This window comes from Apteryx mantelli, unplaced genomic scaffold (genome assembly GCF_036417845.1).
Source record: "Apteryx mantelli isolate bAptMan1 unplaced genomic scaffold, bAptMan1.hap1 HAP1_SCAFFOLD_59, whole genome shotgun sequence".
Classification (NCBI taxonomy): domain Eukaryota; kingdom Metazoa; phylum Chordata; class Aves; order Apterygiformes; family Apterygidae; genus Apteryx; species Apteryx mantelli.
In genome coordinates, this window is record NW_027118789.1 from 137,059 (window position 1) to 163,408 (window position 26,350).

At 48.4% G+C, this 26,350-nt stretch overlaps 1 long non-coding RNA gene across 1 annotated transcript; it reads right to left on the reverse strand.

Moving 5' to 3' along the window:
- Positions 1–6,199: 6,199 nt before the first annotated feature.
- Positions 6,200–26,076, reverse strand: LOC136996612 (uncharacterized). The gene is made up of 6 exons (XR_010887613.1): positions 25,420–26,076; positions 23,815–23,887; positions 9,941–10,115; positions 9,698–9,800; positions 9,503–9,568; positions 6,200–6,315 (listed from the first exon to the last, which is right to left on the reverse strand). It is a non-coding gene; the product is annotated as an uncharacterized lncRNA (long non-coding RNA).
- Between the last annotated feature and the right edge of the window lie 274 nt (positions 26,077–26,350).

Genomic DNA, 26,350 nt, shown 5'->3' on the forward strand with positions numbered 1-26,350 from the left:
AAAGCAAAAAAACAAAAAAAAACACATTCAAAGCTCTGCAGAGAATCATAAGAATCCAAAGCTGTTTATAAGCACAAAAGCGGATCTAATACACACACAAGCAAGGTAAATGAGAATACGCAAGCCACAAATACCGCTTCCCCCAACCCCTCTTTTGGGAGCTATGACGACAGTCGGGCTTGCTGTGAAAGGGAAGTTAGACTAAGTAGCCGCTAGAGAGTAATCTTTCAGAAGCCTCCTGTGTCCACATTTTTGGCACAACCGTGCTCTGTCAATTCAGACACACACAAGAAGATCCACTTTTTGTAACACTTGCGCAGTAAACCCCCTCACCCCACCCCGCCCCGCTCATTAAGATTAGTGCCCGCTGTTGCCACTTGGATAGATGATATTCTGCTGTCTATTTGCTTCCCTGACATTAGCTACTTCAGAGGGAATTGAGCAGATTGGATTGCCTCTGTCCTCTCAAAGGTGAAAGTCTCAAAGACAGTTACAGCCCAGACTGCTGCTAAACAGTCTTTCTCGCAGCCGGAGAATTTTTGTTCTGACCCCAAAGGGGATGTAAGGATGATGCTACTGGCACCCACTTTCCCTTACCGCTGTTTTCTAACGGTGCTGCTCCCATGGACTCAGCAGATGTGGAAAGCATTACTGAAAAAGGCTTGCCTTGTCCTGGGAATTTGAGGGCAGCAGATTTTACAGCCACTTCTTCCAGTTCAGTGAAAGCAGCCTCACGTTCCTTGTTCTGTTCCTGACTCCTTTCCAGTAATTTCCACCACAGTCTGCTGATACCAGCAAAGCTATGTTAACGCTACAGGAGGAAATTAAATCCTCCTAAAACTGCTCTAAGTTGGAACTGATGAGAAGGAGCCTTAAATCCACAAGGCTTTAACCTTTCTTCCATCTACTGTCTTCCCATTTCCCCAAGTACCATTGCCAGGTAATTAACCTGGGGCTGCGCTAACTGAGCCTTCCTGAAAGCGCTCTCTTAACTTTACAATTTGGACGCTTCTGTCTCTCTGTCTCTTCAGTAACTCTGGCCACTTGACCATCATTCCCCTAAGGTAATAGTTTACTGTCTTGTAGCTCTTAAAGTATGATGCATCATAGATGCATAAAGTCACACGCGCAGAAAGATATGTACGTAGCATACTTTTTGTAATGCGTACAGACCTTCCATTGTATGCTGGTGATCTATTATTTCGACCGCTATTAATGGCAATCCTTCCTCGCCAGGAGGAACAGGCTTTCCCTTTTTGGGCGATGGAGTTGGTTCCAGCTCTCAGTTGGTTCCATTTGATTTCATTACTTCAGCTTGCTTACATTTTTCTGATCTCTTCAACTTCAGCCATGGCAATTAATCTAAAAATTAAATATTATATCTTTCCCTTTCTATATATGCACGTATGATAACAAAACGGAACGGGTTACTTGGTCCTCAGTGCTGCCTCTGGGAGGCCGAAATAACTAACAGCCATTATCAAGAGTTACCTTAGTTACCCATGCCAGAACACCTCCTTCTGTAGCAGTTTCTGGTGATATCAAGGGTCCGCTAAACTGCATTTTGGCTTCCTTGTTTCATCCCATCCCTTCAGTATTAATCACAAAAAAACTGCTTGTCCAGCTTTTCTCTTTGTCAGCATTTCCTATCATTGGTTCCACCTCCGTTAGAAAGAGATAAACTTGCATTTTACTTGCAGTGAAACACTACTTAGATTTATGCATGTTCTTTTTCTCTTTACCGTGTTCTTTTCTTTTTTTTTTCTTTTTCTTAAAGGAAAGGTCTTAATACAGCACTTTGCATCATACATTGCAGGGTAAACAGTTTGGAAACATGACATACAGCAATTAGGGCTAGGTTAATAGACAGGGAGGCACATCACCTAATAGTTACCTACACCATCTTCCATGAAACCTGATTTTTATTCTGCTTCATTATTATTGTTACTGTTCAGTATCCTTTCTCAAACCCTTGTATACACACGCTTAACCGACAAGTCTCTCAGTCTTTAGCTACACAGAAGAACAACAGCACTTGATTTGCCTCTCTCTGCTTCAAACCTATTACTTTTTTGATACAGCTCCTAGATTCCTCTTACGCTCGGATGCTGACCTCACAGGTGATGACCAAAATGAACAACTGGATCACTAGGTCTAGCTGCTTCTCTTCAAGATGCCCCTCTTCGGTGGGCTACCCTGCCAGACAAACCGAGAAGACTGATGAGGCTGTGAGGGTATCAGATCCTTGGACCACTTCTCCAAGGCTTTCTGGGTGATTGACATAATTGCTTCTCTTCACATTACTCAAAGCCACATTCATCTGTTACCTAAGACTAAACTGTTTCTGTTTGAAGAGGGGACTGTTGTTTGTTGAAACTTTACATATAGTCCATAACCTGCTATGCATCATCTCTAGTCCCTTCTGCTTTCACAACACTTTCGGTAATTAAAGGTGGTAATTAAGAGCACCCATTGTCCTATGGGCTGGAGTAAGACATTTCTCCTGCTCTGAGGAGGTGCCTAAAACCCATGCTGTTTTCTGTAGCATCACTGGGGCTTCCCATAGCCCATCAGTGCTCTCTTAGGCTTTTCCCGAGACTTTTATTTTTTTAGGTTATTCCTTAGCCTGTAATTTTATGTCAATGTTCTCCTTAAGCATTGTGCACAGCATGATTATCCCAGGTCAGCCACCTTTACAGAGTCCTCTTGCACGCACAGAGGCTACTAAGAGGTGGCTCAGAAGAAAAGAGAGAAAAATCTGTTTGTCAGCTGTGCACCCACCCATCAAGATTCTTCACCAAGAAGTGCTGTAAATTCCCTTTTCTCTAAAGTGGGACCAAGTCCAGGGGGAGACACAGATCACCCCCCATATTTATTAGAACACCTCACTGCTGCGGGGACTGGCTCTGGGAGTGGTTTTAGGATTGTTTGGGGCTTTGGGACAGAGTTTAGGGGAAAGTCTGGAGTCAGTGACCATGTTGCGGCAGGGTTTGGAGGCATTTAGAGGCCTGTGGGGCTGTTGGGGCAGGACTTGTGGGTGGTTTAATGGCTTTGGGGGGGCTGGTTGCAGGAAGGGTGGGAATCTGCAGGGCCCTCAGGGTGGGAGGGGGGCCATCCCAGATGCGCAGTGAGCGCGTAGGGGTGCCGCATGTGGCTGTCAGCTTTGCAGGAGGAGCCACTGGTCTCCTGCCCCATGAGAGGGGAGGAGGAGGAGGGATCTACGAGCTTGCAGAGAATGCCAGAAGAGGCAGCAGGGAACTCCCCAAGGGCCCCATATCCCAGAAGAGCTGTGAAGGACCCTATGTGCCAGACAAGAGGAGGCATCAGGCTGCTGGGCCACTGCTGGAGACATCCAGACCCCTGTGCAGCACATGAGTGCCCGGGGAGCCGTCAGAGGCAACGGAGGACCTGTCACCACATACCGCACTGGGGAAGCCCATGGCTTTGGGGCAGCCGTACAGGAGGGAGCAGGGCTCAGCGAGGCTCAGCAGGGCTTTCAGTCAGTTGGTGCGCATGTTGGCTGGTGACCACAGTCTGTGCCTGGGGGTGGGGGAGGCCTCCAGGTGCCTGGGAGTGTCGTTCTTCTATCCATCTTCTTGCTTGCCTAGCCACAACTCTCAAGGAAATAACCTGGGGCTGCACTAATCGTACCTCACCTGACCTTCAACCTGCTGGGTCCAGAAGTTTTAAACCTCCTCGGGACTTACCAGCACTCTCGGGCGTGCCTGCCATAACAGGAGCCGTCCTCCTGCGGACACCGCGCCACAACCCTGCTCTGGGGCCCGCCTGCCTCCCCGCTCCTCTGGGCCGCATCCGCAGGGGCGAGCGCACGCCCCGGCCCGCGCTGGGGAGGAACTGGGGCCCTAAAGGCGACACACGAGGCAGGAAAAGTCCGACCGCGCTCCAGCAGACCCTGCCCCACGCAGACCCTGCCCTGCGCTCCTTGCGCGGCGCAGCGCGGTGCGGCGCCAGGCCCAGTCCCCGCCACCCCTTGCCCTGCACTGCCGCCTCCACGCACCAATGGCACCAGCAGCCAGGATGCAACCTGACGCCCGCAGCCGCCCAAAGGCCTGCGCTCGCCTCACTGGCACCCCCAGATCCTCGACTCTGAGTGGCCTTGGCCCTCACCCACCACCGCCACCGAGCGAAAATGCCAGCCCCGCTTGCCGCCGTGCTGCTCCCCGCTGCTGCGCATGCGCAGGCCGCCAATGCAGCGTGGCTGCAGCGAGGGCCCGGTGCTTGAGCACCATGCGTGCGCTGGCTACGGACCGAGCGGGAGGGGCAGGGGGGAGCAGGAGGAGCGGGAGGGAGGTGAGACCTGCAATGGCGCCCTCGCGTGCTTGCCGCATGGTGCCGCAGCTGGCCAGCTCGGGCGTGTGAACCGCAGCCCGCTGCGGCCCCGTGGGGCTCCCAGCAAGCAACAAGCGCCTCGAGGCTGCCCGTGCCTGTGCCCGTGCCTGTGGTGGGCATCAGCAAGCAGGCTCTGGTGCTGCCCCGGTGAAAGGGCACCATGGAGCAGCTCCGAGATGGCACCGCCCATCCCCGCGACACCAGGAAGCACTGATAAGGAACAGTGTTCTGCGCCACCAGCCTGTGAGCACCGGGAAGGGGTGACGAGCACGGCCCATTCACTTACCTGTTACTGAAGCACTGGAGAGTAGTGGCGAACACAGCAACGGGCACTGCGTCTGCGCGCCGGCTGGCTGCAGTGTTCTTTGTACGCGGGGGGAGGGCAGTGGTGGCTGCAGCACGGGTGCGTCGACACCCGAGGGCAGCAGTGAGCACGGGAAGCCAGTGCGCGTGCGCTCGCCTTGCGTGTGCAGTACGGAGCTTTTGACACCCGGGGGCAGCAGTGAGAACGACGGGAGGCAGGGCGCATGCGCTACGGTGCAGTAGTGCTTTTTCGACACCCGAGCAACACATGTGTGGTAAGGAACAGACACAGCGGGCCACTGCTGCAGGGCGGAGAAGGCACAGGCACCTGGAAGTACAACTCCAGGCCTGCCACAGAGCACAACGCGGCCGGCTGGTGGGAACCTCGCTGACAGAGAACTGAACCTCCCGCCACCTCGAAAGGCACAACATGGTCTCCCAGAAGCCCCCTATGGGAAGACTACATCTCCCGGCATGCCCTGCAGACTAAAATGGCCACTGGGAAAACCACTGCTGGAAAACTATACCCCCACCCCGCATGCTGTGCAGACTAACATGGCCGCCCGGAAGCCCAGTGCCGGAAGACTACTGCTCCCAGCATGCCCGGGGGGGCGGGATGCTGCAGTGTTTGAGCCTGTGGCGACTGCGTTCCGTCTCGCCCCTCTTCCCGCCGCACGCCCGCCTTCGGGACCCGGATGCCGCCGCAGAGCCCGGAGCGCCGCCTCGCGATCCCCAGCACTGGCCCGGGACTCCCCCGACACTGTCCACGGAGAGACTGATATTTTCGGAACGTGACAGCAGCTGTGAGCACGGCAGGAAGCAGTGCGCGTGTTGCGGGTGCAGTACTACTTTTTCGACACGCGAGGGCAGCAGTAAGCACGGCGGGGCGCAGTGCGCATGCGCACCCCCCCCCCGGTGCCGTTCTGCAAAAGACTAATGGCTTGATCACCTGTGTACCACTTACCTGGCTTGATTACCACAGGTATTAGTAATGAAAGTGCATAGCCTTCTCTAAAAGGTAAATACGGTCTTTTCAAAACTTCCAGGGACTCCACAGAATTGTCATTACTTTTGATTGGTAGCCAGCTCCTTCTAACCCAGCTGCAAGAAACAATTTGCCCTCAAGTCACGACTTTCTGCTCCCCAGGGGTTAAAAGGAGACCTGTCATTCACTACTATCTCTCAAGATGTACAGCAAGCCCTAAAGTACAGGACAAGACACCTTCTCTAAGGAAACTGGCTGCTATGTCTCCTTCACTGCAGGTCTCTCTTAGTATCGTGGCCCATTCAACAAACAAAAGAGTACGATAAATGTTTTAATCTGCTCTAAGTGCTTTCATGTAAGAGAACAACATCAAAATGTGTTATTATGGGATTTAGTCTTCACTACACATGCCACCCCAGTGCCATGGACTTGCTTTAGAGGATCGGTAACGTACGCATTTTTGCGCTAATATTCATGGAATGAATAGGCACCTGATCAAGTATGATTGTTCATAAAAAACTTTGACAATGTGTTGCTAGGTAACAAACCTTGGGAAGCAGTTATTTCCTCTGATCCTTCGGCTTACATTTCTTCAGCTGGATGTAGTCAAAGGTGTCTTTTTCACGTCCCACTGTCAGGGCTGCCCCAGCTAAAGGGGCTGGAGGGCCAAAGGACGGCTGTGGGGCACAAAGAAAGGCTGAAAGAATAGTCCAGAGTGCACTAGAGGGATGCTAAGGGGTGTAGAGGGCCAACAGAGGCCTGCAGGGGGAAATTAACATGCTAAAGGAGGGGCCAAAGCAGAAGAGAGGGCTGCTAAAGGTGCTAAACGGCTAACAGAGGGCTCCAGGGCATGAAGGCGGCCTCCGGAGGGATTCTGAGGGGACTACCAGGCTCCTAAAGGGGTCTAGAGGGCCAAGGTACAGCTCTGGGAAACAAGGAAGGCCCCAAAAGTAGCCCAGAACACGCTAGGGAGGTCCTAAGGGAACTAGGGGGCCAAAAAAGTAAAAACTGGGGAGCAAGGAAGACCTGCAGAGGTGGTCTGCGGGGACAAGAGAGATTCTGCAGGGTGTGGAGGGCCAAAAGACAGCTCTAGGGCACAACCAAGGTCTCCAGAGGGGTTCTGGGGGAACAAGAGGGGTCCTAAGGAGTCTAGAGGGCTGAGATGCAGCTCTGGGGCAGAAGGAAGACTGAAAGAGTAGTCCAGAGTGCACTAGGAGGGTGCTAAGGGGTCTAGAGGGCCAACAAATGGGCCTAACCCAAACCCGAACCCTAACCCTCTAACCTAACCCTAACCCTAAATGGCCGCAACCCTAAACCCTAACCCTAACCCTGTACCAGGGAAAAACAGGGAAATTCCACTGTCTCCAGTGACCTACAGGGACTCTGGTGTGAACGGCACATGTCCAGTAAAGGACAGACACACCGGGCCACTGCTGCAGGGCTGAGAAGGCACAGGAACTACAGCTCCTGGCCTGCCACGGAGAACAAGGCAGCCAGCTAGTGAGAACCGCCTGCAGAGAAGTAACCTGCCGCCACCTCGAGAGGCGCGACACGGTCCTCTAGAAGCCCATAACGGGAAGACTACATCTCCCAGAACGCCCTGCGTATTAAAATGGCCGCCCGGAGGCTAGGTGCCGGAACACTGCGCCTCCCGGGATGCTCTGCAGGCCAAAATGGCCGCCCGGAAGCCCGGTGCCGGAAGACCAGAATTCCCTGCGTGCCGCAGCGCTCAGTGAGGTTTGACCCTGTGGCGATTCCGTTCCGCTCCGCCCCGCCCCTTCCCCCCCCCCCCGCCGGGGCCCCGGAAGCGGCCGCAGAGCCTGGAGCGGGGCCCCGCGATCCCCGACACCGGCCCGGGGCTTCCCCGACACCGCCGCGACCAGCCCCGGGGCAGCTCCGACACTGCCCCTGCCCCCCCCGCGACCCCCCGCAGTGCTGCCTCTGGGATCCCCCCGCCTGACACGGTCCCGATCTGACCCAGGACCCCCCCCCATCCCCGCGCTATCCAACCGCGCAATAAGCCACCCCAAACCGCAGGACTTAACCTCCATTTTCAGCCACAGAAACAGCCCCCAAAATGCAGGATGTAGCCTCTGTTTTTTGTCCCCAAAACAGTCAACCTCGCCACCGTTTTCAAGTCCCCAAAACATGTCTCAGTCTCTGTTTCTGGACCCGAAAACAGAGGACTTAGTCTCCATTTTGAGTAGTAAAAACAGCCAGCTAAGCCTCCACTTCAGGCCCCAAAAACACAGGCCTCGGTTGCTGTTTGCAACCACAAAGGCAGCCAAATAAAGGCCCTCTTTCTGGCCCCCAAAATGCAGGACTTCTTGGCCTGTTTTCAGACACAAAGGCAGCCAACTAAGGCTCCATTTCTGGTCCTCGAAGTGCTCGAACTAGCCTGTGTTTGTGGCCCCAGAAACGCAGGATTTTAGTCCCCATCTTTGACTCAAAAACGGGGAACTTAGTCTCTGTTCTCAACCAGAGAAACAGATGGCTAGGCCCCTGTTTCTGAGCTCAAAAATGCATCCCCAAGTCTCCGTTTTGGGCCCCCAAACCTCACAACTTCCCTTCCTGCCTGCCCTGGCACGTGGCCCCCCAAATCCCTGTTTCTGGGACGCAGCCTCCTGCTTGCCCCTGCCACTGGCCTGTGTGCGGGGCTCACAGGAGCAGCCCCATCCCGGGCTGGCCCTGGGCGGCTCTGGGCCGTGCTTGTGAACTCGGCTGGGGTGGCCCTGTGGGGAGGGCCCGGCCCTGGGTGCGAGGCAGCCTGGGTGGCGCTGGGGAAGCAGGGGGTGCTGGGCTGCAGCCCTTCGGGCTTTATTCCCTGGCTGAGCCTGGCCTGGCCCGCTGCAGCCAGGCAGCCCTGCGCCCTGGCCGTGCTCATAGCCCCAGCCCCGGTGCCCCCAGCCTGGCGTGGCCCCACAGCCGAGCCCTGCCGCTCTTCACCCGAGGCCACCGCCGCTGCCCTCCCAGCCCCCAGTGCCCAGGTCCCTATGGAGGGATGGAGGGAGGGGCGGACAGCTGCCATGAGGGGCCAAATTGAGCTCCCCACCCGCGGCAGCCCACACTCACCCCTGGGGCTCGCCCTGCCCTGGCCCCATTCCCAGCTCCACCCCATGCTCCTGTCACCGCCCCTGGAGAGCAGCTCCACCCCCGGGTCTGCACTCACCCCCAGGTGCCTCCCAGGGACTCCTGGGGCCCCTTGGCCCCCCCTAGCCCCCCCTTACCCCCCGGTCCCTCCACTCCCCATGGAATCCCCAGGGCCCCTCTCATCCCCTGTCCCACCCTAGTGCCCCCCAGCGTCCTCAGGCACCTCCCGGTGCCCCCATCATCCCCAGTGCCCCCCACTCACCCCTGGTCTCTCTGCTCCCCTGTGTCCCTACTACCCCCAGGCCGTGTCCCTGGGCAGGGCATGGCGGGGGGGGCACCAGGGCCATGTTCTGGGCGCGGCAGGGCCGGGGTCAGCGCAAGACCTCCAGAGAGCCCAGACACAGCCGGCACCTTCCCTGTGTGGACGGAGCTTTATTGCCCTCCTGCCCCGGGGTGCTGGGGTCCCCCAGCGCAGGGCACTGGGGCTGCCGCCCGCCATGCACAGGAAGCCTCGGCACGCTGCCGCCTCTGCTGAGCTGCAAAGACAACGCAGGGAGGCACCATGGGTGCTTGGCAGCCGTTTCCCCCACGGCCCTGGGTGCCCCGCGGCGCCCAGCTGGGGGTGGCTTCCCTGGCCAGGAGCCTGGGGGCCGTGCGAGTCCCCTCTCCCCACGCCCCACTGGCTTTCAGCACCAGCGTCCCTGGCCCGGCACCCACGGGGCCTCCGGATGCCTCCCTGTCCCTCGAGGCGGGAGCCCGGCCGCCATCACCTACCTCCCAACAGGAATGCCAGGTCCCGCTGCTGGAGCCACTTGGCTGGCGTGGTATCCAGGAGGATGCCTGGCACACAGGAAAACACAGCCATTAGGACATGGCCCTAGCTCTAAACCCCAACCCCGGCCCTGGACCCCAACCCCGACCCGGGGGACGCAGCCGGAAGGAGCGCGAGAGCTCGGTGTTGCCTCTCACCCAGGACAATGACGGCTGCTGCCTGCGATGCCTGGTAGCTCCCCGTGCAGCAGCTCTGGGTCGTGCTGAAGAGCCTCTCCAGCAGCACAGGGCAGTCTCGGGCCTAGGGCAAAGCAGGGACGTGGGAGCTCGTCTCCGGCTGCAAACGCCCCTCCGCCCACCCACGGCCGGGCGGCCCTGCGGCGCAGGAGCCATGGGACATCCGGCCGCAGGGACGTGGGCCCCAGCGCAGAGCTCACTCACCAGGTGACTGCAGACCTCGTCCTGCAGCTTGGCTGCACTCAGCCCAGCACTCTCACCCTTGAGCAAGTTCGGGTACCTCTGACATTAAGGGTCTTATCCAGCTGGTTTTTCCCTGTCTCCAAGTGTGAAGGTTTCACAGTCTCTCTAGGCTTCTGTCCCAGCGTTTTGTCACCCTCTGGATGAAAAATGTTTTCTTTGTTAAAAAACTTGTTTGCATTGGAATTTTTCATCTTGTAAGCACCATGTGTAAACAGTGAGAGGGGGAAGCTAGTCTATTTAGTCTATGCCATGAGGCCTGGGCTATCTTTTAATAAGTCCTCTTCCAGACTGGCTTCAATGGGCTATGTATGAAAGTGGGACCTCTCATTTCTGTTTCTCTGTGTGTCTAGTTACCATGTACTGAGTTCAAGGGAAAAAGTCTGTACGTAGGTGACAGAGCAGAAATATTCAGTACTACTGTGCTTGCTAACATGCATGCTATTTCCAGCCTGCCTTCAACCCCCCCCCATGTCTGATATGGGGAAAGAACTCCTTCTCCTGCAAGGTACTGGAGAATTCAATAAATGCTTGTTACTTAAATTACTGCTTGCCTTGGTCAGTGAGGAACAGGACAGTGAAGCTGAACCAGGTGTCTGGGTTACATAACCCATATGTCTTTTCTCTAGTCTTCTCTCCTCACTCAAGCTAGGAGAGAATATCTATGAGGCCTGATTCTTAGGCTTCCTTGAGTCCACATGGTGAATAATGCATGTATGTGATCTATTTGCTCTGTGGTGTGGTTTTCTTTTTTTTCTTTTTCTTTTTTTTTTCTCCAGGTGACTATTCCTATATCAGGATATAGGAACTGTCTCCCGAAGTCTGTGCCCATCTCATAGCACTACCACCAATGGCTTGCCTCAGTCATTTGGAGGTCCTTAACATAGACACCACTTGCTCCATCTGTCTTGACTACCTGCAGGACCCTGTCATGATTCCTGGTGGCCACAGCTTGTGTAGAGCCTGCATCACCCACTACTGGGAGCCAGTGGTCAAGGACTTCAGCTGCCCAATGTGTCAGCATGTTTGTGCTCAGCAAGTCATGTACCCCAACCGGCAGCTGGCCAGCATAGTGGAGACAGCCCGGCAGTTGCCTTTTGTCAAGGAAAAGATGCAGAACAAGAAGCTCTGCTGCCGGCACCATGAGGTCATCAGTCTCTTCCGCAAGGAGGACCAGGAAGCCATGTGTGTGGTGTGTGCAGTCTCCCACGGCCATCTCGCTCGTACAGGAGGGCCCCTGGATGAAGCCCTCAAAAACCACAAGGTAAGCAAATGGTATCTCCCGGAGGTACTGCTAGAAAGCATTTCCTTCACAAGGTTTGAGATACCTGGCATTCCACTCCAGTCTTTAAACTTCTAACCATCTCATCGTAAGTAAGGAAGTAGGGCAGTTCAGACCCACCAATACTTGTTAAGTCACAGGAATGCAGCAGAACAGTCTGGGAACAAGTGTTGCATCTCTAGTTTGACTTTGACGCTAAATATTTCAAAAGGGTGCTGGTGACCAGAGAAGCTCTAGAGAAATTTGTATTCAAGCACCACAGTTTGAAAGTGGAGTCTAGGGATCAGAACATGAGTAGATTATGAAAGAGGATGTAGGACCTCCCCAGTTATGCGAAGGAGTTTAATCTAGGCATAAGAGCTGAGTGTAGGCCCAATGACTACTGGCTCCTACCCGCTCTAAGCAGCGAAGCAGAACTGATTAGTAGATTCCGCTCTTCTCTGCAAACAGGGAGGAGAAAGACAGTCCCTGCTACAGAAGGAGGAGGGTACGTGCTGGGGGCTCGGGGTTTCGTTTCTATGATCCAGTAAAGAAACTGGAGTCTAATGGATAGAGCAAGGAGGAACAGGAACTAAGGCAGCTGTATGTAGAAATGTACCTATACCTCATGGCCAGCTTGAGGTGAGACCACCCAAAACTGCAGTAATGATTCCGACATCAGAAACTGATGTTACTGCTCACGGGCTCTCCATCTTGAAGCTGAAGAAACATTCCAGCAGCTGAGTGGGATGTGTGGTTCACCCTCTGAGGCAACCTCAACCAATTGAGGTGGCTGTGTTGGTGGCTAGAACCAACAGTCTGACAAGTGTACTTATTCACTTCACCCGACAGTAGATGCATGGTCAGCTAATTAGCTTTCTAGAATACTCCTGTGACTATACTGACATCTAGTGGAATTTAGGCATCTAATTCATCTAAATTTAGATGTCTTAATCTTGGACAGAATCCCAGCAAAGGTGTCTGCACAAGTTGCATCCAAAATGTTGGAGGCATTTTTCAGGGCCCTCCCCCATTCTTCTTTTTTTTTTTTTCTCGGAATCACAACTTAGGATTCGATTAGTCATTTTCAGAGGCAGGAGGGAGTGTTAGAGCAAAATTTGTGATGTTGAACTGAGTAATTCCTGCTGTCCCATATCTGAGGGTGGAGTCAGAAGTTCCATTTTGATTCAGAGATACAGTAGGTTTCCTGGAAAGTTGCTCTGGTGATTGACTCCCTAGAAAAAATTAATCTATACAGTGTAGAACTATCTTGCTTTGACTCCTTGTCTGCACTTCTAGCTGCTGTTCAGAAGCTAAATTTTGAAGGCAGAGGACTATTGTAACCTGTATTGCTGCTGTACACACAGGTGTTCAGAACTTTAACCCAGAAACACTCTGTGTAGTACCTGATGCAGATGTTCAGTGTGAATAGCCAGAGGATTGCTGGAATTTATAATTGACACCCCATGAAAGCAAAGTGCGTGAAGTGACATGTCAGATCAATTGGTATATGATTCTCAAGTGGTATGATCCAAGCCTTCTCAGTGCTGGTTCAGCATCTGATGCCTTGGACCATTTTGCCTGAGTAGAATCTCTTGCCCTTCCCTCTCCAGGATAAGCTACAAGCTTGCATGGAGCATCTGGGCAGAAAAGCAGAGGATTTGAAGGAACATTTATCCATGGAGGAGAAAAAGCCCAAGGAGCTGAGAGTAAGTGGAAGAAGGGGCAGAGCTGGGAGGAGTGGGGTAGGGGCCTTCTCTTTAGGCCCACCCAGCTGGAGTGAACTGGAGTGGTGTGGTGAGCTCAGAAGAGTTGACAAGAGGGGCTCTTCCCTTCCCTGGGGGTGTTGCCTCAGGTCAGTCCCCAGCTGGGAGATGCTCTCTAATCTCCTGGTGACTTCTCTGTCCCACAGGAGTTAGTGTGGAACTGTCATAAGCGCATTACCTGTGACTCTGAGGAGCTGCACTCCTTCCCAGAGCAAGAGGAGGACCAGCAGTTGCATTGCCTGAGAGCAGAAGAGATTGAGATGCTGGGGGGGCTGAAGACCACCACAGCACACCTCTCGGAGCAGTGCTGCTCTCTCAACACCCTCATGGTGGACATGGAAAGATGCCTGGAGTCCAGAGCAGGGGTGCTCAAGGTTTGTATGCTGGGGCTTTTCCTGCCACCAATGTGTGGATCACAGCCTTTCAAAGAAGCTCTTGTGGCAGTCCCTTTCTCTGGGGCAGGGGTGAAGCTCTGCCTTGCATTTTTAGAGGTCACTATTAATCTGTATGGCCCTCTGCAACCAGGAGCCCTGGATCTCCCTGTTTAATCTCTTCCATGTGGTCTAGCTGATAGCAACATGACTTTGATCTTTCTTGGTGAGGTGAGGAAAAGGCTGAGCTTTAAACTTAGTCATGGTAGGTCTCCACCTTTGGAAAGCAAGACTTTATACTCAAAGGATAAAAATGGGGTGTGACTCATCCAGATGTCATGAGCCAGACCTTACAAGTGCTGCCTTTCTTTCCATTTCCCCCAAATAATTAGCAGAATTAATAACACCTGGGTTAGATAAAGCCCAGCACTAACAGGCAAAAGGATTGCTGGGCATGCAGACACACCCTACAATATTTATGCTGATGGGGGGGGTTTTGGTGGGATCTGACTTACTGTCTTCCCTCTTCTTTTCTAGGACATGCAGAGTGTCCTGCAGAGGTGATGTACCCTATTCCTCTTCCTATTTGGGGGGAGGGGAGGGAGGGGATAGGGAAGGAGCCGTTAGTAGTTGAAGATGCAATTGCTTGGTAGGAGTGCTCCTTTCCTCTGGGATTAATGCCATGCCAGTGTTTCAGTGCAGTGCTAGGAGACTGGCTGCATTGCACTGTAATAGAATGATCCCCCTGGAAGATAAAACCTGATATATTGGTGGTCAGTTCCATCCTTTGCCTTTTCTCAGACCAGGATAGTTATACTGACTCTGGGCCAAATCCCAACATATATGAACTGTCAGCTTCTTCCCCTTAATTTTTTCCTGTCATGGTTTCTAAGTGGGAATATAGACTTTTGGTAAGCTTCCAGCATTTCAACCTTAGCATAGCAATAATTCCTAGAAACAGCTGCTGTGTTTTGTACTAGGGAATGGCATCTTCTAGACACTGTGATTGATTTGATTGCTAGATGAGGTCACTTCTTTCCTTAGGCATGAAACACTTAAGAACCTGGAGCTACCTTCTGTCCCTCTTGAGCTGAAGAAGGCAATGGCCTGTTTCCCTAGGCCGTTATTTCAGCTTAAGAAGATGCTGAAGAAGTACACTGGCAGTCAAGCTATATAGAGACCTAGGTCTGGGACTTGAGTCCAGTCCTTGGCTCTGAAAAGTGTCTTCTGTTTGGCATTCTGAATTCACCTGTATGTCTAGGCCTGGTTTAAAATGCTGAAGTGACTAGACTTGACTCTTCTCATTTAAATGGTTATCTTGTCGGTGAACCCAATGAACGGGCTTGAGGGCTCATTTGTGGGCCCCTTTGTGGAGAAAGCCCATTATATCAGTGCATGTGCTCAACAGCACCCCTGTCACTCTGCCAAAGTGCAGAAGTGACCCCTGGTCCCAGTATTGTTGGTGCCTGCCTGAATAAGGGGTCTAGAGTGGGGCGCTTGAGAGATGAAACAGATGATAGTGCAGACTATCAGAGGAAGGTAAGCAACTTCAGGAGAAAGGTGGCATAGCATAGAGCTAAGACAGTTTGGGGTAGGGACTCAGAGAAGGCAATTCAAGCGTGCGGTATGGTGAGGAGATGGGGCGTGGAGGGTTGACAGATGCCCAGCTGCCTTGTGGTCAATGGGCAAATGGCTGTGTAATTGCTCTTCTCTAGCTGATTCTTCTGGGGTGAGGTGTGTGAATCCACTGCTCCCTCCCCCTTGGTTTTCCCTGCTTTCTCATAGTCTCTGCTCTGCCAAAGGAGATGTGTCTCTGGACCCTCAGACAGCTCATGCCAGTGTGGTGCTCTTGGAGAATCTCAAGAGTGTTTATTTCACTGACATCCCCCAGGAGCTGCCACACAGCTCTCAGCGTTTCACCGCTTACCCCTGTGTGCTGGGATCATCTGCCTATTCATCAGGCTGCCACTGCTGGGAGGCTGAAGTAGGAGACAAAACCCACTGGGCCCTGGGTGTCTGTTATGTGTCTGCCAGCTGCCATGCAGAGGACCCCAAGCAGGAGATGGGCTACTGGAGGGTGCGTCGATGGAATGAAAAATACGTGGCCATGACCACCCCCTTCACCCCACTGCTGCTTGGTGTCTGTGAGTGTCTCTTAGAACTGAGTCCCACCCTTACTATCGGTCAGGACACTGAACTCTGTGGGAGGCTCTGTAGCATCATGGTTTTGATATGGAAGAACCATTGCTTTCCTGGAGAAAGTCTTATGTAGGCTGTTTGAACAGTGGTCACCAGCTGACTTGTGGAACGGTCACCTGCCAGACTTTTCTGCTGTGACAGCTTAGTACACTATTGTTCAGACTCGTGGGAAGAGCAAAATAGTCTTTTGAATTTGTCCCTAATGGCACAAACTGTTGGTAAGTACAGACATGGTCCCTTCAACAGCGGGGATGTAATATCTCTGAATATTGATTTCAGTCTTCTTTCTCTATATTGTCAGGAGGCAGACACCTGTGGTGCAGGATGAGCACAGGAATAGTGTGCCCCTCTCTACAATCAACTTAGATGTTGCAGATGAAGTTGAATGGGTATGATGTACAAGGCAGCAGCTGAAGCACTTCCTTGAAGCCATCAAGTTAAATTTGACAAAATTTAGGCTCTTGCTTAAAATGCAATCTGTTTCAAGTGTGAAGAGAAATACTTGAATGAGCAGCTGGAATGCATGGAGCTTTCCGTGGGACAGGTGAGGGACCAGCTGAGAGCTCATGGGTCAGGACTGGGGGGCAGACCAGCATGGGTGACCATGTAATGGGTGTCTGCTGTAGACAATCTCTTCAGGAAGAAGAAACAGGTGAGGCGATGCAGTCATATCAGATACTGTAGATAATTCAACACGAAAAATTGTAATATCTATAAGCATGTCCATTTTTGAGGGGGTTAAATATTAACCCAGGGGACTAATGACAATATAACTACTGGCTCTTAATTATTTCACTTGTTGATATCAGCATGCAAGAGGAAAGACTTGTTTACTAATTTGTTGGGAGGCATCTTGTTCTGGTGCCCCTGGAGGGTAAATGCTTTTTTTTTTTTTTTTTTTTTTTTGCCAAAACGTGAGAGAGAACCATCAACAGTTATTCTGTATGCGACCATTTATAACAGTTATATACGAAAGAACTGGAAGAGAAAAAAAAACCATTTCTGAATTAGCATCTTATGCTCAAACTGTTTTGTGAAGAGAAATACATTTATCAAAAGTAGCACTGAAGGAAATAATCTTGGTTAGATGTTTTTTCCCAAATTAAACAGTTTTGAAGACTAGATTCAATAGTCCCTTGCCCATGTCCCTTACACTGAAGTACAACAGAAGTGTTTAAAAATGGAAATCAAAACTGATCAATCTATTTCCCTTGTTCATACTGAATAAAAGAAAACGAGTAAACAAACAGCATTTACCATGGTCAGCACAGCACTGTTTGTAGGCCCACTGCTTTTGCCAGTGATCAAGGTTTTGGTTACTTTTTAAGAGATGGAAAATAAGGGAAGAATTTTCTTAAGACTAGATGAAAATTTCAGGACTTAGTAGAACTCAGCTTGGGGTACCAAAGCCATCCTAACAACAGAAAAAAACATGGAAAATGAGAGAGAGAGAGAGAGAGAGAGAGAGAAATGTAGGTACATTTCTGCAGAATTATCTAGGTTATAGAATCAATTTTCCTAATTTTTGAAAGGAAAGTACATTTGATTTAATTCCCGGGTTCCAAGGAGCACAGCAGGAAGGCCAGGTGCAAAGTGGAAAGAATTAGGATGTCACTAGAAAGCCAAAGACACTCCAGCTTCTATTTTTTACAGAAACAAGCCTTCTGGCTTACAGGCCTAAGCAGTAGAAAAGTTGTTGCTTTCTGCGGGCATGACTTGAATACATTCATGCCCCAAGTCTGTTAACTACTGGCACTGTGGCTATTCCAAGTCTCATTCTGACTGCTCAAAGCATACTCCAGACGGCAATACTGTGCCAAATACCATCCTTCAGACAAGAAATGACAAGCTAAAGGGGAGTCTCAACCCAGCTTCCATTTTAAGCATATATGAATGATAAATTTGCTGCCGAGTCTAACTCTGACTCCATATGCACCTCCAAAGATCATCAGACCATCAAAGATCCTGCACATAATGTTTATGTTCTTTTAATAAAAATCCCTGTAAATAAACAGCAGTACTTTAATAGGCATCTGATCACAACTTTTTGCAAAACTTGTCCCCATTACTGCTTTTTCTTTCAATCCAGCTGCACTCTTTCCTTCCTATCTCAGTTAAGCAATTCCCCTTTCTTTCTGAGTATCTATGTTTGTACCAGTAGGAATTCAAAACTCCTCACTATTCAGATCAAGCACATGAAACTACAAAAATGCTAAGTTCCAAGCTGAGGGAACAAAACAAACCTTTGTCTCCAGTGCATGGTCAATGTTGCAAGACTGTAACACTCACGGCTGACCAAGAAATGCTTATTAAAGGTGGGAGAAGAACAGGCAAAGGAAGACTGGAGAAAATGAAACAGAGTTACTGATATAATGAAGTGGGAAGGTTTTTTGGTTCAGTTAGAACTCCTGATTGCCACAGGCTTCTTATATGAACTTAGAACTATAAGACACAATCGCATTGCACTTCATGTCTCTTTCGTCAAATAGGAATAAATACCACCTTTTTTACGAGGCTTTGAAGAGATGCATCAGCTCCAATATAATGGATTGGTATCAGTGGACAGCAAGGCCTGGCTGCTCTGCAAGGGATGGAGAGCCAGGACCTGAGCGTGCTAACAAGGTAGGCAGCAGTGACCTCATCTCTAAGGAGTTCGGTGCTGAGCCAGCAAGTTCAGGTCAGGATCAGCTCTGGAGACAGTGACCAGGGTCAGTCGTAGCCCAGCGATCACCCAGCAAGTCACAGACGAGACGGGTCTGAGGTCAAGCCAGGAAGCCAAGCCAGTGAGTTCGGATCAGGGCCAGAACCAAGGAGGTAAGAGACTGGGCACAGACATAGCTGCTGCACAGCTAGGATGTAGCACAGCCGAGGGCCAGTGATAAAGCTTCAGCTTAAACGGCAGCTCACAAAAGAAAGACGGTGCAGGCCCCTGCATCTAGCTTTCTTCACAACAGCTCTTAGCAGTGAAGGAGCAGCTAGCTAAACTCCTCAACTCGGCCAACAAAACTGGAAGGGAGGAATGTGCTCAGAGCCCTGTCAGTTGGGGCCAGCTCCAACCATTACGAAAATGGCAGTCCCTCTCAGATTATTGTTTTTAAAAGTCTTAACATTAGTACACACAATTTAATGGATTTTTTCCTAAAGCTGTGGTCATCTGTTTTTCCATTTTGTATGAGACATCATGGATTATATATAAAGCATGAAACATTCATCCTGACACTTCAAATAATCTAGTTTCCCATCGGCTCAAAGAATCTAATAAACAACTAAACATCAGAATTTTATTACATTGTGCAAAAAACTTTCATGGTAAATTATAGATTCACTGTTAATGTAACTTTGCTGATGTATTCACCTATAACTGTAAGTATAATTATTCCTGAGGAACATTACTCCTCACCATTTCAAGGCTTAAAATATTATTTTATTTTGTTGGGTTTAAAAAAAATTTTTTTTTTTACATGACAAGAAGGATGCACAGTTTCTAGTAAACCTATAGGTGTAACTACATACTGATGTATAGAATCAAATTTCTAAAGTATAGAAACGTAGCTAGATGTTGACAGAGGAAAGCTCTTAACTTATGTACTTAAATTCAGAGAATTTAAGGACAGACTGAAAATAAGTCTGTGCTTAAATGCTCTACTGAATAAGAATTAAGGAAAATATCCTTTAGCCTTTCAGTTCTTCTGCTTTGAAGTTCAACTTCTGATGGTTATTGACTGTTATCTACCATGTGCAAGACTTCAGGCTTTGCCTTTACCGCTGTACTTAGGAAAGTTAGTGGGAATTTGCAAGTGATGTATTAGGAATAGAAAAGAACATACAGCTTTATTTTGGAGTGGAAGCAATTTCACATAAATTGACTTTTAATCTTTTTATTGTCAGCAAGAGTGGGGCTGCTCTACGACGGGAAGCAATCCAGGAGCCAAGGGTGACCACGCACAGAGAGGGGCAGTGACCTTGCCAACAGGGGTGCAGTCCCACAGCACCGAGGCAGGCAAGCAGAACAGGGCTGGCGACAGTGACAGGTTCTGTTGACAGTCCAGTGATCATCAGAGAAATGAGAGGTGACAAGTCAGGTCCATGGTCAGTCAGGGAAGTCCAGTCAACAACTGGGGGACAGGGCTGAGCACGGGTTCAGGGCTGCCCACAACGTAGGTGAGGACTGGGGGCACAGGCCAGAGCTTAAATAGAGCTCCCTGGTAGAGGTCCCAGACAAAGCTGCTCAGGGTAGTTAAGGCCTACTGGTGCACACAGGGCCCTGGCATTTCTTGATGGATTAACATTAGATTTCACTACTTTGATATTTTAAGAATTCACAGAAAGAAAAATAAATCTCATGTTAGATACAAGAACAAGCCTCAGGCTCTTGTGCAAACATCCTAGTCACAGGAATTTATTGCTTTTAGACAACCATTTCTATTGACATATGCGATATATATGTTTACAAAGGATCTTAGAAAGAACGTAAATTACTTAGTGAAAGGAAGAGAAGAAATGGTTAACAAACAGGAAAGAGCAATGGCTTAGTGTTCTGTCAACAATTCTTTTTCACAGATTTCAAAGTGCTTCTCAAAGAAGCTGAAGAAACTGAAACAGAGCAAATCAAGGAACTGTGACTAAGCCACCCAGTAGATCAAGATCAGAGAACACAGATCTCTTGAATTTACAGTGGATCACAATCTGAACAAGAATCAACAATATTGTGCTGTTGCCAAAAAAAAAAAAAATCATACTGGTATGTCAATTTTATATCAAATATACCCCTTCTTTTTAATGAGGGGATAATCACAGAAAAACAGGGCTGTTAAGACATCTAGCAAGGTCACCTCATCCATCGCCGTAACCCAAAGTAGGATCAAATAGATCAGGTAAGTGCTCCAGATTACAGTTAACTCCGAGATGATAATTGTAGTGTGAATCAGTTTTCTCATACAGACAACCACATAGCCCCAGAAAAGCTTATGCTAGCATAAGGTGGTGTGAGAGAAAATGAGTAGCAAGGGGAAGAGGAAAGGCAGTGATGGTTTATACCAGCTGACTTATACGAGTATGAAGTGCTGAACTAGGATGCAACTTGTTCTTATTGAATATGTTCCTTGTTATTTTCTTAAACAGCATTTTTCAAAATTGTAAAGACTATTTTAAAATTTAATTCTGTTACCCTCAGCTTTGTGTCACCTACAAGATTAATAACCATATTCTCGATTCCATCATCTAATTGTTAATAAAAAATACCAACCAGAACCAGACTAAACACAAACTCTAGGAATCCAGCAATATAGTCTTCCTTTCTGAGGGTGAACTACTGCTGGCTATCCAGCCAGTTCTGTATAGCCCTTATAATAGATTTATCTAGACCATATTTCTTTAATGTTTTAATGAAAATGTCAGTTTAATTAGTTTTTTGACACTCGCATGACAACAGGTCATCTGCTTCTGTCCTTTCCCTAAATTCTCTTCTTTATTGGAGGAAAAAAATCAAGTTATCTGGCACGATTTATGACATGTCCACGCTGATTGCTCTCGTTCCCTGGTTATCACCTAGGTGCTAATAATAGTTTCTATGATTAATTGTTCCAGAATTTTTCTGGGGATTGAAGTTAATTAAATTGACCAATCTGTATTTCTCAGCTCCTGCCTCCCTCTTTAATAAGAGCAATTTACAGCTGCTTCTTCTGTTTTTCAGCATCTCATTCATCCTACTAGAGCTATTAGATATAATTGTTTATGGTTCTGATATTAATTCAGTCAATTCTTTAATTATCCTTGGATCATATTGATCAGACTCAGATAAATCAGATGTTTTCAAATGGTCTGAGTGCTCCTAATCTGTTCTTTCCCCATTCTGGGCTAAGATTTTGGCATCACCTGTCCTAACTATCTGCTTGCAGGTGATCTTTTTATGAAGTCTGATAAAACAAAGGCAACAATTACTTAGCTTTCTTTATCATTTGTTGACAGATTTTCTTCTCTATTGAGTAGGGTATTAATCCTCTCCTCTGTCTTTCTCTTACTACTAATACAGAATAATTCTTGTTATATTTGATGTCTCCTGACAGTTTAATCCTCTCATGACATCTTTTTAGTCTTTTAGTCTTTATACTTAGTAGTCTGACCCATCTGGATTTATATTTTCTTCTCATGCTTAATGTCAATAGTGAGCTCATGTCATGGTCAAGCTAACCTTACTATTATCCCTATTCTACTCAAAATTGGGATAAATGTGCCCTTAGAATTATTTTTCTGAGGAACTGTCCCTCTTCTTAGCTCCTTATTTCCTAAGACTTCCTTCCTATGAGATCTTAGCCATTAATTCCCTAAGTTTTTTGAAGCTTTCCTGAAGTCTAACTGGTTTTTTTTAGCTGTCATCTTTCCTTCCTTTTCTATGGACAACAAACTCTCTCATTTGCAAATGCTCTCACACAAAACACTGCCCACTTTCACATTCTCAGCCGGTTCTTCCTCACTGGTTAGAACTGAACTAAGAGCCTTATTTCTAGTTGTTTTCTGCATTCTCTGTAACAAAACCAAACAAATTGACCAATTCGCCGTATTCTTGTGGCTAGTCCATGCTCTTTTCCCAATAGATGTCCAAGTAGTTAAAATGCCTTATTACTACTAAGTTTTTCATTTCAGCTAGTTGATCTTACAATAACCATCCACCTTGTTATCTTGGGTTTCATGGTCTGACTGTAAGCTCACCTTGCTGTGATGTGCTTCTCTCCTTTCATTATTATCATGTATATTGTCGCAAGTCTAATTTACGACATATTCTGCACCCCAAAACAATGTATGTTTTCTTGCTATACAAAGCAAAACAAAACATCCTCCCTTTTCCTATCCTTATTTGAATAAGGATATATTAATATCTTCATATTAATATTCTAGTTTTCTGTTAAATTATACATTAATTATATGGAACTATTCATGCTAATGAAGTCATCATTTTGATCTTATTTTAAGACTTCCAATGTCTCTTATTCTCCCTGAATTAGTACACCAATATCTAAAAGAATTAGTTCCTTGTCTTGCCTATTATTCTATTATTAATAACTATTTTTTTAGTTTTTATGCCTTGTTACATAAGAATGTGCATTCATCCACAGAACAAAATCCTCTGATTTGTTAACAAAGCATCATGCATATCAGTGGTAGAGAGATTCAAAGCTCTTTTGAAGCTGAGGAAGCAGAATAGAGCTATCATACTCTAAGATTCTGAAACTTGACAATGTTTGTGTGCTTTCAAAGGAGGCCATGTTCAGTTAACTAGTGAACTTACTACATTATATTTTTAAATGTTAATATTTATTTTGGGAGACCATCAACTTGCTGACTACACACTTTAACTGAAACCCAACTGGTGTTTCTGTGTATTCAGGTAGAAATAATCCATACAGTGATAAATCCTTCTGGCAACACACTTGCTGAAATCATCTATGTCTAGAAAAGACTCTTGGTTTTAGGAAGCCTCTTATGTATCCATATGGATACAGTGTAAGACAAGCCCTTAGTAAACTCAAAGTTTGGCTGATAGAACTAAATTCATTATTATTATAAAATCCTCTTTATACCTGTTAAGAAACATAGGCTATTTTGCCACTGCTGTTAAATTTTCACTTATTAAATTTTGAAAGAGGCTATAGCAGTCTCTTGTAGTTTCACTTTCCTGTTCTAATGGATTCCTCATTAATCCACTGGTAAGATTAAGATCTAAGCTATTCTCATCTAAATGACAATAACAAATTGAGTGATCAATAATTAAGTGGATCGGTCTTGAACATTTGAATGTGTTTCAGCTGCTTCTTATGTGCTGTGATTGTAATTTGTTTCCTTTCTTTACTTTATGATTTTGAATATTATATAAATAACATTTTTACTTTTATATATTAAATATATATTCTTTCTCCAAAGATTTATTGCAACCTTTATTGCAAGGTTTCTATATTTAACAATAGTAACAAGATCCCCCCCCCGCAAGAAATAGCACTAACACCAATAGTTCGGCAGTTCTTTTCTTTCCCTATTTCTAAAACATAACAATACTGCTCATAAAGACAAGCACAGATTATTTTCCCTCGTGGGGTCTACCAACTGGATCATCTGCTGCTCTGGACAACCTGGAACAGATCCATCTCTTTCCACTTCCTTAACCCCATACAGTAGAACAGCTACTGCTGCTAAAAGCCATGGCAGACAGACTTGTATCTTGTGTCTGTGTGTCATCTTGTCTCTCACCTTTTGCAGCCTCTGTGGTCTGCTTCTGGGAATTCTCATCTCCTGAACTCCTCTTCTGTGAGGTGAAAGTGACCTGTAACCAGAAGAGCAATACATTGTCAGGCAGTCTTACCTCAGATGCAGCAATTCCCTTAGATTGCTTTCACAAGGAAATGAGTCCTATGCACTCAGGCTCTACCAACCCTGTTCCTCATAACTGGGTATATGCAAGAGATCTAAATGTGTGAGCAAGTGAGGAAAAGGCCAGAACATGAGCACAACAATGATCTGTTTTGATGGGCTAGTGACAAGCCCATGGGTGCATTTGTATTTTTGAACTAGCCTGAGCTGGAATGCTGGTTTGGAGTAGCCAGTAGTTTCTCAAAACACACAGAAGTATGAGGTGTTGTTATCCCCTACACTGCTGAGCTACTAGACCTCTTCACTTTTGAGAGGGGTCTGGTAAGAAAACTTAAAATTTAGAAAGCCCCTGCAGACAGGAAGGAAGCTTGGAGGCAGGGGATTGTTGGGACATTCCTTAGGCTTTGAGGCCTCCGATGCTGATAACGCTTAGAGGTACAAAAAGGAATCAGGCAGGAGTTGGGGTTGTGTGGGGAGAAGTGTGGATAAGGTGGGAGTTGGGGCTGTGTGGGGAGAATCAGGGAACTGCGAATATTGAGGTAGGAGAACGTAGAATATATATCTGTAGGAAAAAATGAGTTTTGCTGCTCATAAACGTTCTTTTCCTTCAGACACGAATTTCACTTTTCATATCATCCTTGCAACATAGGCATTATTATCACCATTTGACAATTGTGACATTTTGGCAAGAAATTGGATTACTTGCCTACACGCAATAAAAATCATAGTCAGTGCTGAAATTCAAGAGTCCGTATAATATAAATGTCTCTGGAATAGAAACTGTTCCAGAAGATATATCAGTGTAGTATCAGTGTAGTTAGTGTAGACAGTCCTCAGAATATCCTTGACAACTGATAGTATAACAATAACCGGAAACATACAATAGCTATAGTCTTTGAAACATGGTCTATTTTTTCATTAAATCTATGTAAAGAAGTCTGTCTGATTTCCCCACTTGTAATAATGCAAGCTCCCAAAATAAAATGCATGCGCTTCTGATAAACTGAGCACTCTAGATTCACTGTTGCACTATAATAATTGTCACGCACAGGCTGTAATGAAACAGTAATACAAACTGTTCCCAGTACAACACGCATTATACAGTACCCTACCGAACATGAAATGACTAGTTGCACCCAGGCAATGGGCAGACTCTCTGAAGCAAAATCTATAAAGTGAGACAGCTGTCAGGGTGTATTCACTTACAGTTCTAACTACCTTGACAATATCTCTTTTATCCACTATTCTACCTACATCTCCATCTGCCTTTGTCCTTCAGATAGAAACAGAACTGCATATTTGCAGTATAATTACTTCACAAAACCATAAACCAGTCGACTCTAAGAACCAAACCTGGCCTCTGTTTGCAAAGACTCAGTTTTGCAGGTATGTGTGTAAATCACTTATGCATGCATATAAGCGGTGTCTCTACTGTACATATTGCATGACCACAATTTCCACATATAACTGACTGCATATACTTACCATGCGTGCAGGCAGGGACTAAGCTGAGGCCCCTCTGAAGTTTGCCCTTCCATGGTGTGCCGGAAGGAAGCAGACCACTGCAATTTCTTGGCTGACTAATGCTGCAATGGCACTTGCAAAACTTGTTTATCAAGTTAATGCTGCTTGTTGAATCAGTTCAGCAAACAGCACTGTGATGATGAGCACCCAGCTCCACAAAAGGCAGCAGTGCAGCAGCCAGAGCCCGAGGAGCACAGAAAGAACTATTTTTGACTCTTTCACTTCCTCTCTGCCGAGTGTAGAGGGGAGCCGGGTCGAGGGAGGACCCGGAACAACCCTCGGGTGTCTCATGGAGGCTGGTTTCGAGAGGGAGGAGGAGGAAAGGGAGGCAGCTAAGGGAGAGCAGAGGAAGGAGAAAAGAAGAGAGAAAGGCGAGCGAGAGGCACCTAGCAGAGGACGAAGAGGAAGAAGCAGCAGCGAAGGAGAGCGGCGGGGGAGGCAGCCGCGAGAGGCGGGAGCAGCCGCGGCGGAGGGAGGAGCGGGCGGGCGAGCGCAGCCAATCCAGGGGGCTCGTCCATTTTTCGGTGCGAGTCAGGCACGTCAGCGGGGTGATGCTACGGCACTGGGAAGGGGCTGGGAGAGCCGCGGGACGCGGTAGCGGTGGGCACAGCCCGGCCGCTCGGGCTTGTAGGCGCCGCCGCTGAGGGGAACACTGCTTCCTCCTTCCCCGCCCGCCAGGGCCAGCCCCGTGGCGGGGGGCGCCGGGCCCGCCTCTGAGCCGCGCTCGCTAACGGAGCCGCTATCCGCCCCCGCTGCCGCTGCCCTGAGGGCGCCGACCGCGGCGCGCGGGCGAGGGGCCGTTGGGCGCGCGGGCAGCGGCCGTTGGGCGCGCGGGCGAGGGGCCGCTCGGCGTCCAATCAGCGGGCGCTCGGCGGACAATCGCGGGCGTTCG